The sequence below is a fragment of the Kogia breviceps genome, chromosome 2, assembly GCF_026419965.1.
Source record: "Kogia breviceps isolate mKogBre1 chromosome 2, mKogBre1 haplotype 1, whole genome shotgun sequence".
NCBI classification, from domain to species: Eukaryota; Metazoa; Chordata; class Mammalia; order Artiodactyla; family Physeteridae; genus Kogia; species Kogia breviceps.
The window spans coordinates 130693646-130707235 of NC_081311.1; the positions used below are offsets into that span (position 1 = coordinate 130693646).

The 13590-nt window shown below is 39.7% G+C and overlaps 1 protein-coding gene across 10 annotated transcripts in view; it reads right to left on the reverse strand.

The window, feature by feature from the left end:
• The window catches only part of RBMS1 (RNA binding motif single stranded interacting protein 1), a 212885-nt gene that overhangs the window by 80237 nt on the left and 119058 nt on the right, over positions 1-13590 (reverse strand). The gene's annotated exons all lie outside the window — the stretch shown is intronic.

The window sequence follows — 13590 nt, forward strand, 5'->3', positions numbered from 1 at the left end:
CAGGTACAAATAGTTGGCGTACACCCTCATCATGACCATGGCTATTAAGCCACCTGTACAATAATAAGCATTGAATCACAACAAGGTAACATCATTAAGACTGGTTCCAACTGTACTTTGAGGTGCCCCTGGTCTGACCTTTATACCTATCATGAGGCATGCGAATAGCTGTATTATGATTCAATGTCAAGACAAAAAAACTTCTGGTTCTTTCTAGCTTTTGGATGAGATTAATTCAAGACGATACTAAGAAGATAAAATGAGCCGTTAGAGGATTGGTACCTCTGCAACTGCTTATGGATGTTAAGTATTTTTCCCTAACACAATAACACCAAAATGGAAAACAGAAATATTCTAGATGTTATGCTGTTGATACTGTTCTGCAACCGTCAGAAGTCCCAACCTCAAATTTTTGAGTTCATCAAAACTGCCTCATCATTCTCCCTGATGAATTTTATAAATGTTACAAATCTGCATTTATAAAATACATACTAAAAAAAATACTGGTTTGAAGTATTTGTATAGGTAGTTCTGTTTAAAATTTCATTTGACAGAAGGCCTTTTCTACGAAAAAAATTCAAAACCCCTTCTGGCTAGGGTAGCCCTATTAAAGATAGGGGGATACTGAATCTGTCAACCCTTGGAGATTGGGTGGGGCCCATCATTTCCAGCACTGAGCAGCCTTGCCAGCTGATGATATACCAGTCTAATCTAATCTAATACAAGGTTGGGAAGCTCTGTGATGAACAAAGGAACTACAAATCCTTCTGGCAATTTTTCATAAATCTGATCTCTTCCAACAGCTTTTGACAAGAGCTGCAGTGGAGAGGACAAAGTTGAGTTCTTTGGCAAGAAACTGAAGTGCAGATATTTCATACTCATGATTAAGGGCAGAGATGAGGGTAGAGTTTCATTCACTCCTGAAAAGTAAAGAGAGAAATCAAGATATGGGTGGTGGGGGAGATGACGGGATGTTTTCCCAGGCCTGCCACTTCCTAATTTCGACTCTAAGAAGGTCACTTAACCTTCTCTGAACCACAGCTTTCTCAATTGTAACACGAAGGGACTAAATCAGTAGCTCATACAGGGACTGAACATCAGAACCTCCTGAGAGCTTTAAAAAATACATAATGACAGCAGTAACATTCATATGTGCCAGGAAATGTTCTGAGCACTCCACATGTATTAACCTGTTTAGTCCCCACAAGAACTCTGTGTTGTAGGTGCTATAACAGGTGAGGAAACCGCGGCACAGAAAGGTTGAGAAATTTGCCCAATTAAGTGGTAGAGCCGGGTGGAAGGATCCAGAGCCTGTGCTCTTTAGTACAACTGCAGGTTACACTGACTCTCTCCATATGTATGTATCTCTGAATCTTCTGACTCAGAACCTACTGAAGGGCTTGGACATGCAAATTTTGATTCTGGTGAGCACTCCTCACAGCCACTTGAACTAGAAGAGGTGTAAAGTTCTGTGATTCAGCCTGGAGATGAAAAAAGTGCCACAGACTTTTCAGTTAAATAAATGCTCAGATTCTTTGGCCTTAAAAGATCTCAGTCAAAATTAAATGGGTTTGGCTTTTAACAGCTAAATTGCATGGTATCAAACAACAACAAAAAAGATAATGAATAAAGAGAGAGTAGGAAAAATATAGGAAACAAAATGTTATCTAGCTAGTTAAGTAGACAGACTACACAGGGTTACTTAAGTAGATTAAGTAATGGAATAAAACCTAAGCCTATAAATGGGCAGTAACAATAATATTTTCATAATTTTTGGCTTAGATTTGGGGGTGAAGATGAAACATTTTGGAAAAACCCTTGGAAAGTATCAGTGCTCCCATCCAAATGGGCCAGCGTTCTCTTCGTTCCTAGGATCACAGATAACTGCCTCTTTGTTTCATCTTTAAAGAAACAATCCTTATGCTACCAGAGTGGCCTTTGGAAAGACGGAACTCTGCACGTACATGCTGATACAGTTAAGTCCCCTACATACGAATGAGTTCCGTTCTGAGAGCATGTTTGTAAGTCCAACAAAGTTAGCCTAGGTACCCAACTAACACAATCGGCTATATAGTACTGTACTGTAATAGGTTTATAACACTTTTCACAGAAATAATACATAAAAAACAAACACAAAAAATAAAACATGTTTAATCTTACAGTACAGTACCTTGAAAAGTACAACAGCTGGAGTACCAGGGCACATTCGCATCTTTGAAAGTTTGCAGCTTGAAGGTTCGTATGTAGGGGACTTACTGTAATCCACAAAATGTTAAGTTTTTCATACAGATTCCCTCACAGACGTCTGAGTAACAGAGTCAGAAAGATGTTATGGCATAAAGAGAAAATGAGGGAGACAAGTGATCCTGGTCCCATAAGCAAGTTTAACTAATTTAGACAAGTTTAAGCCTGGAACGGCCAGGTCAGTGAGGGCACAGATGGCCAGGAGGAGCAAGAGTCCATGTCCCCTGGCACAGCCATGAACTTGGTCAGTTTTGTTTGTGTTATGAGTGCACTTCCTCTCTAATTCTAGATACCCCATTTAGGAAACGTGTCCTCCTCACCTCCCACTCAGTCCCATGGCTCTCTTACAAAATCTCTTCTCAAAAGTCTCCAGTCTGAAGCCAAATGGTCCTATCAAGGGAGTTGCAGAGCATGTGATTAAACAAAAAGCAACTTTTTAAAAAGTTCAGGTTTTTAAAAAAAAACTGAACTATAAAAATTTATGAAAATAATGACATGTTGGAGGAATATACAGATCGAATGGTTGACCATAAGGGCTATATCGGTGGAAAGTTTCCAATATACAGTATTCCAGCTGACAAATAATCAGGTTTAATTACTAGTCTCTCTTCTGCACTGAAGATTCATCAGTCTGGAACTGACGTGTTATTTCTTTCCACTTAATAGCCATATCAAAAGCACACAAATTCATAAAGCAAACAGGTACTCAATTTGAATTTGCAGAGTAGATGAGAATTTGCAGGCAAGAATAAAAAACAAGCTCTTCCTCCTGATCCTTCTATCTGTGAATGGTACTGAACTCCCAGTTTCCTACACTCAAAACCTTACACTCATCGAATCATCTTCCTCTTTGGACCTACCCTCTTCCCAGTGAAACAAGTCTTCTTCTGGGAGTAAAGAACCCTATGATATGGTCCTAGTGAAGACCAGACAAGGCAGGTAGCCAGGCTAGTACTGGCTTTAAACCTGGGCTTCAGCTGCTCAACCAGCCATGAAGACTCATTCAAATGCCAAGCTTTTCTTGATGCCCGCCCAATCATATGCAATCATGCCCTATCTTGTAATCTCCATAGCACTTTCTGTCTCTCACATGATACACCACATTCTGGTCTACATGAAGTGTGAAGTTTATTTTCCATATAAGACAAGAACCTCCCCTGAGGGCAGGAAATGTGCCCTACCCAGTGCAGTATCTAGCAAAATCAAAGGCACGATGCTTTAAATAATGGAATTCACCACTCACTTACTTCTACTTTAATTTCTCCTCAGAAGAGGTTTGGTCTTAGGTTTTCATCAGATTTATACTTCTAGTAAAATTATAATGCTATGTTATGCCGTTTTGTAAAGCACTGCTGTTTGGATTTATGAGATGGGGATCCCTAAAAGAATGTTTCTTTTTGTAATGCACTAAGCCCCTCAGGCATCAAGCAAATGACATACCTTCTCTGTACTGTGTAATCTCGGGGAGCGGCACACTAGACAGCTAACCAGGAGCTGAGTTGTATATAACCAGCTACATTAGAAGGAGCTACTTTGTTAGATGTCAGGAAAGATGAGTTCCTCCTCTATCCTCCTGCCTTTACCTTGAGCTTTTGAATCTGTTGGCTACTCAAGCGGACTTAAAGAAAGCTGATTTTTCTAACAAAATCTTGTTAAATCTATCATGGCTGAAGATCTCTTTTAGGATCCTGGAGAAATGAGTCTTTTTATAGCTTGTGGTAAACAGAGGAATGTGGGCACTGATGAAGGGAGGATGAAGATAATGAACTGGCATTCAGAGTATGTTTGGGGAAGTAGAAAGCACAGTGGTTCGGAGTATGGGCTCTATGTCCAAGCTCAAGTCCCAGCTCTACCATTATCAGCTGAATTATCCTGAGCAATAAGAGAAGGAAACCTCTCTCAACTCCATCTTTAAAATAAGGATAACAGTCAGACAGAGAAGACAAACATCATATGATAACACTTACAGGTGGAATCTAAACAAATGATACAAATGAACTTATTTACAAAACAGAAATAGACTCACAGACATAGAAAGCAAGCTCATGGTTACCAAAGGGGAAAGTGAGGGGGAGGGATAAACTGGGAATTTGGAATTAACAGATACACACTACCATATATAAAATAGATAAACAACAAGGTTCTGCTGCATAGCACAGGGAACTTAGTCAATATCTTGTAATAATCTATAATGGAAAAGAATCTGAAAAAAGAATATATATTTTCTAAAATTTTAAATAATTTAAATTATATTTTTAAAAAATTTATTAATTTAAAAAATTAATTAAAATGAACTTTAATCAATTTTTTAAAAGAAGTTAAAAAAATAAAATGGGGATAACAATACTGTTCATAAAGTTCTTCTTAGGATTAAATAATAAAACATCTGGCACAGTCCCTGGTACACAGGAAATATCTGTCAAAGGTTAGCTGTTGGCATTATTCAGGTGTTTACACATTATACAGAAATGTTTTACATATATTTATTATAAAACGAAGATGGGGAAAGATGAAGGGAGAGGTTGTAAATTTCTAATATTCATGCTAACCCATTAAGGAAATTCTCAGTCAAACCAAGCACAATTGCCAAATATAGACTTAAGGCTTTTATTCCTGATGATACCTTCAACTTCATTTAATGGTTAAACATCCCCAAGCTGCTGCCACAGAAACCTAAGGTTCAGACAGAGGAACAGGGGATGAACATAAAGTAAACTCCATCTGATCTCACAGAGAAGGAGAGGATGCTCTTGAAAAAATTCTTGTGATTCTGGCCATTATCTTCAGTGTTGGCTTCCCAATTAACTTCTGCTAAGGCTAACACTGAAATTGGTTTGCCAACAGTGTGTGCAGTACTTGGGCAATACAGGGAAGAAGGCTCTTAATCATGTCTAGGAATAACAAAACGGAACCCTTAAGAAAAAGGTCAACTGACAGTAAGGAGGGTTGGCTAAATCTCTAAATATCCATGCTTACCGGCAGATTTTACACAGAGAATAAATTAGAAAATAGACATAATTGAGGCTTTCTGACAAAATATCAAATGCATGCATGCAGTAGGCACTTGGCAATAACTAATGTTTGAGGTTTCAACTACCTGTGATGACACTGAAAGTTTCCGACCTGTAGTAATTTTAAATTTTGCTGTGGTACGTATTTGAATCGTGGGCACTCAGACAGAGGGAAAAGTGAGTCATGCAGCCAGTGAAGAAGCGTAGCCCATCACCCAGGGTCCATATTTCAAGAAGGTTTTGCTCTAATTGTGTAGCAGTAACTCTCAAGAAGGGATTAAATAGTGTTAATTTTTGAAAATTGCCCACCCCCTACAAAAAGCCAACTGATAGTTCTAATGATAAAAATAAAGAGCAAAGAGAGGTCTAAGAAAGAGATGGTTCTCTACTGGAAAGCAGGTATTTGTGGAGAATTTTTTTGATGCTGAAATTATTTTTGTGAAATTCTGGGATTTCCAAAAGTCTTCAGACTATATCTTGGTACGTCAAAGACCTATTGCACACAAAGTATTTCTTAAAGTGCCAAAATTCTTTCATACCAAGAAGGAAAAGGAAGCAATTAACATGAACAAGAAGAAAAATGATTTTATATGGCTTACCCAAGAGATGACTAGGGAGATACACACTGTTAAATACACACTGTTGCTCCTAAACTCTGAAATCTGCTTTGACTTCCATTTTTAGAGAAAAAAAAAAAGATCACGAAGATGATATATATCTTGCTCAGTGTCTAATGCATCCTGTTTTACTCTTTGACTATATAGACACTGACTGGAATATAGTCCATGAAGAAAGAGTTAAATTACAATTAATGACTCAGTATTTTGATGCAATAGATTGGCACACCTTTTTAAAAGAGTGAGATAAAGTCTGAAAACTTCACATCTTAGATCACACTTTTCAAAAAATGCCCGATTTTCTTGGTCTAAGCCCTCTTTGAATTATTTTGTGTCACCCTCTTATGGTAGTAATAATAAAAGAAGCCAAGTCCCAGAAACTATTGCTAATAGTATTTTATGTTCTGAGAATCTTCTAGATCGATGAAGAAATAATTATTGAGAGGATAAAAATTAGCTGCTTTACAGAACAAAAACATTTGGAATTTAAAAGAAATCCTATTATTTACCATATAAACAAAATCTATATATGCGCAAGGAACTAAATAATAGCAACAGAAAGAAAAATGGCATGCATTTGCTATGATTAACTATGGCAAACATCATCTTAACTCAATTTCCTTTTGGGGAGAGCTTTTTTTAAGTACTTCAGTCAATAAAACCTTTTTGTTAAGGCACACATTTAATGAGAGAACTATTTTTTCATCACTCTACGTTTCTGTTAACTTTTCTTTCTCTGACTGTCTTTCAAAGGAATCTGAGAAATAAAATTTTGCTAGATACAGTTTTCAATACCCTTGTAAAAATGTAATTTTAAAAAACCGAAAAACTCACATGGCTTTGGAATACAATACAACTCAGTATGTCCAAATTTCAATTATCCTAGAGGCAGTGGATACCAAAGAAAGAACAATCTGTGGGTCTTTCATTGTTGATGTGTGTGAATTAAATACACTATGACCACCACCGCAGCTACCACTAAGACACTATTTCAACTTGCCTAGAAACGTCACTTGAAGGGTAAAGTATGCCTCAAAGAGATATGTCAGCTTCTAATTTAACCCTATATCAAGAGCTATGGGTTTGTAAGATTCACAAGTCTGACTTTAGAATAACACTGAACGTAGGCAATAAAATCTTTTGGTCCATGTCTTTCATGTCTGTAAAGCTGTCTGAATACTCCAGCATACATCCATGTGGGCTGTGTGTGTGTGTGTTTCTTTCCTAAAGTAAATGTATTAATAACTTAGGGTATGTTCAGGCTTCTTGGACTGAGTCATTTGGGTATACCTGAATGGCCTTGGGTTACCTGGCTTTAAAGTCTCTCTTCAATTTGTAAGTGAGAATCAGATCACTTTGGGGTGGAGTGATTTTTCCTACTTCATCACAGGATCATTGTTTTGTTTTCAATTTAAGGTACTCTCATTTCATGCACTTTATATAAATTCCAAAGGATTTCACATATACCTGGGATTTCCTAATAGTGGGTCTGTCAGGCCCTTGTTACTTTCAGGGTAAACACTTAAGGTTTAACTTCCAATTAGGGTTAAAGGTTGATTAATTAAGCATAAAAAACTGTATTTATCTTACTAGAATGCCTTCACTTTCAAATTTACCCTAAAAGTAGCCTAATGATTTTGAAATAAAAGGGATGATCATTTTATTCCAGGGTAGAGAAAAAAGAACTTTCAGCAGATAAACTGCTTAAGAAATTTTAGAGTTACAGAGATAAATGGAAATGTATAAAGAATTATTCCTTATCATTTCAGGTTGTCCATTTTCCTAACAGTTGCCCTGACTTTTTACTATAGTCAGAACTTATTCTTTTAAAGTCAGTGTTCAACAAAAAAACTAGTGGTTTCAGAAAAGTATTTAGTTCAGTGGGCCCTGTTTGTGGGTTATACGAATGACTAAAAGCATGGCCACATCTGGGGAACACAGGGAGAGGCTGGAGTTTAGGGTTTGAGAGAGAATCAGTGAGTGTCTGTGCCCTTCCTGTGCACTCTCTCTCAGTTAGTGCAACTCACATTTTCACTTTATTCAAAGCTAAAGCCTTACGGTTATTTTTAATCATGCTTCAGTCCCCGTGTTCCTATCTCTAAGGCACCCTGCCGCCCCAGTGCCTCTCCCCTCCATCTCCTATCACCACTCTGGTTCAGGGTCGCGTCGGCTCAGCCTATGACAGCCCCCTTCTCCAAGCCAACCTTCCGACTTCTGTCGTAATTACCATTCTGAGAAAGAAAGAAAACACTGAATTATGCTTCTCCTCCACTCCAAGGGCCAACTTCTCCTCTGTAACTAAAGAATAGACTCCAAACTTTTCAGCTTATTATTCAAAGTGCTAACGATATGCTCCCAAACTGCATCTCAGCCTCTCTTTGCTCTGCATCCACACTCTCCACTCCGGGCAACAGGAGCCCTGGCTAACGAACAATTGCTGAATGGCAGCTAGGCACCAAGAAGTGTTCTTTGTGCTTTCTTAAACATCCAAGCATGCTCACATCTCTTGGGCCCTTTCGGAGGCCTGGAGGACACTATCATTTCCACCCCGCATGAAATCTACCTTGTCCTTTAAGGTTGAGAATCATCTCCTCCCTGAAAGCTATCCCAATCCCCTGTTATTGAGGTTAACGAAGACTTTCTCCGACCCCTCCCAGAACACTGCACTGATTATAACATTTACTTTATTCTGTCTTAAATTAGCGTTGGCTGTTTATGTATGCCTCTGTTGATCTGTGTTGCTTTTCCGCTTCACCTTTTTAAGAGTTGCATTATATTCAAAAGAATAAGGAAAACTTGCAGAAAACAGAAAACAAAGTGCTAGGAAATGAAAATATACTAGATATTACAACCAAGGAAACATTCTATATCAAAAATATTTCCTGGGATTCCCTGGTGGCGCACTGGTTGAGAATCTGCCTGCCGATGCAGGGGACATGGGTTCATGACCCGGTCCGGGAAGATCCCACATGCTGCAGAGCGGCTGGGCCCGTGAGCCATGGCCGCCGAGCCTGCATGTCCGGAGCCTGTGCTTCCCAACGGGAGAGGCCACAACAGTGAGAGGCCCACATACTGGAGGAAAAAAAAAAAAATTCCTTTTAATTAGTAATAGGCTATAATATTATAGGCTAAATTTAATTTCACATTTATATAAAAATTATGTTTTACTGTACTTTGAAATGAATTAGATATCTATTGAATGAAAGGGGGAAAGCAAAAACAACAACTGGTTGACCAAGGATTGGTTTGGGAATGAGAAAAAGGTTGTAGAAGGTGGGAGGAGTAGAAATACCTCATCTTGTTTTAATATCAATAGACCTTTTCCTTTAAAATAAGCTGTTGATACATTGAGTTATGCAGACCTTTTCATGTGATGTCTATATCACAGAAATGTCCATCCTTGGCCAACAGAGACCCACATATTTGCTCCTACTGCAAACTAGGAAGAACTATGGACCAAACCTTGTGCCCCAATACTGTTTTTGTTTTGTTTTTTATTGGACCAAATATTGTTTTTAAATTTTCAGAAAAAATAGTTGGGACACAACAAAAGATTTTACAGTATTATGACAAGGAATAAATCAGGGGTGAGTGGCATGAGGATAAAACTAGTCTTTTGTGAGTGAAGTGCTTCTCTCTGCCCCCCCCACCCCACCCTCCCCCCTGTCCCCCACAAAAAAACGCCTCAGTGAGAGAAGGTTGGTGGTTCATGTTAATATAACCTATTCTCTGGCTTTCCCAGCTTTCAGGATCAGAATCTGGTATTTTCTCCTTAATTTGAAATGTAGGATTACATATAATTTAAATTTATTCTAGTAGTTAGGATTTTGAGGAGGAAAGGCTCAGGCATGGGGAGACTAACATTTGCTCAATGACCTAGACTGTGGACCAGCGCCTTTCCTTATATTACTCGATTTAATCCTAATCACAACCTCATGATATAAGCAGTATTTGACCCCTTTTACAGGCTACTGACTGAGAATAAGGTACTTGACTAGCACTGGGGTAGGTAACGCTGGGGCACCAAAATCTTGCCACCCTGACCACCGTGAGTTTATACTGTAGGTAAGAAATCTGTGAAGGTGATATGCTGTCAGCATTACACACAGTCACAGACGTGCTGCTACATAACAAGCCCTCGGAGAACAGAACTGTATGGAAGTAAGATGCTGACTGGGAGGTGGGGATGCGTAAAAATAAATAAGGAGAGGTTAGTGTGGTCCACGCGTGAAGGAGGGGGGGGGGGCTTAGACTCGACCTTGGAGAATCAAGAAAGGGCAACGGAGAGGCCCCTGAGGGGAGGCAGCAGCAGGAACAAATGGTTCCCGCTTGTCACCCCTCAGGGAGGGAGGGAGGGACCACCCATTCTTCCGGCTCCAAGAACTAAGACAGACCAAAGAAGCTGCCGCAGGGCTTGATGACTAAGAGGATAACAGGAAATAGCCGACACTGCTCCAAAGCTTCAACCTGCCGAGAGTAAATGTGGAAAGGTGACTGTTTGGAGAGGAAGGAGAGGGTGTTGAATCTGAGGTGCTAGTAAGATATTCAAGTGGAAAAATCTGCAGAAAATTGGAGAGAGTGGAGAATAACCCTCTGAGAGGATGGGGCTGCAGAGGAACAAGCCAAGAAAACTTAAATCAAAAGAGCAAGGAGTTGAGGAGATGTGGACCACGGTGAAAACAATCCAGAGGAAATAAGGGAGATGGAATACGCCATGCAGTTTCAGCTGAAGCTTGAAAGGAAAATGCAAAGGGTTAAGGTAGTGAGAAAATGGCAGAACCAACAGCTGTCGGCTCATCTGCCTAGAAAATCTGCCAGAGAAGTTGGAAGGGCAACACAGTCAGGCAAAGTTTTTGGTTTGGCTTGCTTTTAGAGAAGGCAGAGAATGAAGATGATCTAAAGGTCAGGGGGGTAAAAGATGAGTCCTTTCTGTCACCCAGCTCATTCCATTTCCTAAATGTGCTGGTTAACTGGACTGATGTCTTCTTTTTGAGCAGATAACACTTTAGAAATAGGGTGCAGAGCTGCAGCAGACAGAGTGGTCATGAGGTCCCAACAGGACTTCCTATATATACAACACATCACAGTGTAGAAGTTCGCCAGAGCTGGTCAGCTTTTTTCATCAAATCCTCTTAGAAAACTGATCTCCTTTCACTCCCTATCACCTGACCACCATCACCACTGTCACACCCCTGCCCAGTCCTTCAGACCAGTGTCCTTCAAGTCACCGAAACTGACTACCCTCCAGTGTGAGCCCCCTTTCTCTCAGCCATGTTGACCTACACTTTCCAGTGTCCCGAGTCCCTCTTTGACTTGGGCTGAGGCTGCTTTTTCACTGCCATCTCTTGTGTTGACATCTGCTTTTTCACTGTCATTTCTTCTAACATTATAGCATCTGTATGTTCTATTCCAAACAAAGCTTTTTAAAAATACTTTCTGTCTCCCTCTCCAGTTTTCACAATCCTCATGTCATTCTTGCCTTCAGGTTTCATGCATTGTTTGTATGTTATCAAGTCCCTGCTGCAAACATTCTTAGGTATCTTTTTCCATTTTTCTGTTACATAACCCTCTAAAATATCCAAGTCCCCTAGAGACCCAAATTACTTGTTTCAATTGTTGCCCCTCCTACAACTCACGTTAATTTGTAAATTACAGTGCTAAATTTTTATTTCTAAAATATATATATTTTTAGAGCTATGAATTTACACCTATCTTTTCTGAGAAGCTTCTGAAACTTCTCTAAAAAAATCTCTAATTATGTCCACTCCGTTTTTTAAAAGCTCTAGATGAGTCACTTTTCCATAAGGTTCCTGTCACTTCCATGTAGCCAACTAGCTATTCTTTACTGGAAACAATTAAGTCCAGAACAGGAATGCTCCTTTTTGCTCTCGCCACATTTTAAGACACAAAATTGTCAACAAGACAAATCTGGTACTTATTAAATGCTCTGTGTTAAATGGAATGAAGCTTTCAGCAGATATTGACATAGAGTTCTCTATTACTGTATGTCTTACCTCTGTATAATACATAAAGAAAACTATCATCAGAGCTAAACATCAAACCTGGGGTTTTGCAAATGATAGGAGAGAGTGAGTGGCAAACCATTATTGCTGCTATTGATAACAGCGAAGAGACTGATGTCTGCACGTGCTGAGAAAATCCACATATGTCAAAGAGACCAACAACAACAAAGGAATGAATTTTTCAGGAAAGATGATCAAATGCTCTTCTGCTGCATCTGGAATATGATTTGACTCAGTAAAAGAACTGCTGGTTTAGTTTTTCAAATACATATTTACTGCATATAAAACATGGTATTACTCTATAATTTTATGGTTGTTTAACTCTATCCCCTTAATGTTACAATTCACCTTACAGGATTCAAAACTAGCTGAGGAACAATTTGTCTTCTGAAATCCTTTCCCCTTCTCTTACTCAAGAATGTCAGGGTTAATTTCATTCTTTTGTGTCCTACAAAGTTATGTTTTTAGCTCCTTAGACTTTAGGTGCTCTATCTGCCTGTAATTATGTTGCAAAAGCAGAGGAGATGGCTGTAAAGGTCAACAGCAGACAAGATAGCAAAAAGGCCTATTTGTGGTCTTGAACAGCTGCAACAGGGCAGGGCGTGCCTGGCAAAGTTCCATCTGACTCTGGCTAGGCATGACAAACCCCCAGAGCTGGACTTGCTTTTAAAGTCATCCCTAGCACAGGACATTATTTCACTGCCCTGGAAGCAAAGGCTACAGTCAAAGCCCAAAGGGGCTGATCAGAAGGGTAACACAGGAAAGGCGGAGGGAGGGTCCTGAGGGTGATGGCCTTCGGAAGGCTCTCCAGATGCTGACGAACCACCTCCCGGTGTCCCACCCTCCTCTCTAAAAAAACACAACAGAGCAAAACCACCATCGCTCCTGACCGAAGGCCAGATGTTACTTTTAGTTCCAGTTTGGAAACGCTGCCCAAGTAAGTTTTGAAAAAAATTTTTTTTCTTAAAGCAAGAAGTAATAAATTTATACTTTACCCAGTACAACAAAAATAAGATGCTATTAATCATATGTTTAGAAATGGAAATACTTTTCAGGGAACAGGAAACGTTCTTTAGTGGACATCCTTTTCCACAGTTATATAAAGTTCTGTTTGTGAGGGACCGTGATTGTCTTTGGATAAATAAAAGAAGCTGTTGTACATGTAGGCTTTTATAGCTTAAAGTGATTGGAGGCTTTTAGTCTTTACACTGTGATCTTTGCAATGTACAGTGCTTCTGGCTCCTTGATTTAAACTAGTGCTTTCTTCCTTAGTTAATGTGATTGCAGCAAAGTAGCATACTTACATTCTATTTATCGACAAGCATATAATGCAAATTTCCTTTGGAACAAAAGTTACACATGTATGCACATATCATCTCAGGACACGGCAAGGGTGGCAGTGAGAAGAGTAGGAACTTTGGGAATAAGAATGGCCAGAGCTGAGGACTTCCCTGGTGGTGCAGTGGTTGAGAATCCACCTGCCAACGCAGGGGACACGGGTTCAAGCCCTGGTCCGGGAAGATCCCACATGCCGCAGAGCAGCTAAGCCCGCGTGCCACAATGACAGAGCCTGCGCTCTAGAGCCCACGTGCCACAACTACTGAAGCCTGCGTGCCTAGAGCCCATGCTGCACAACAACAGAAGCCATCGCAATGAGAAGCCCGCGCACCACAACGAAGAGTAGCCCCCGCTCGC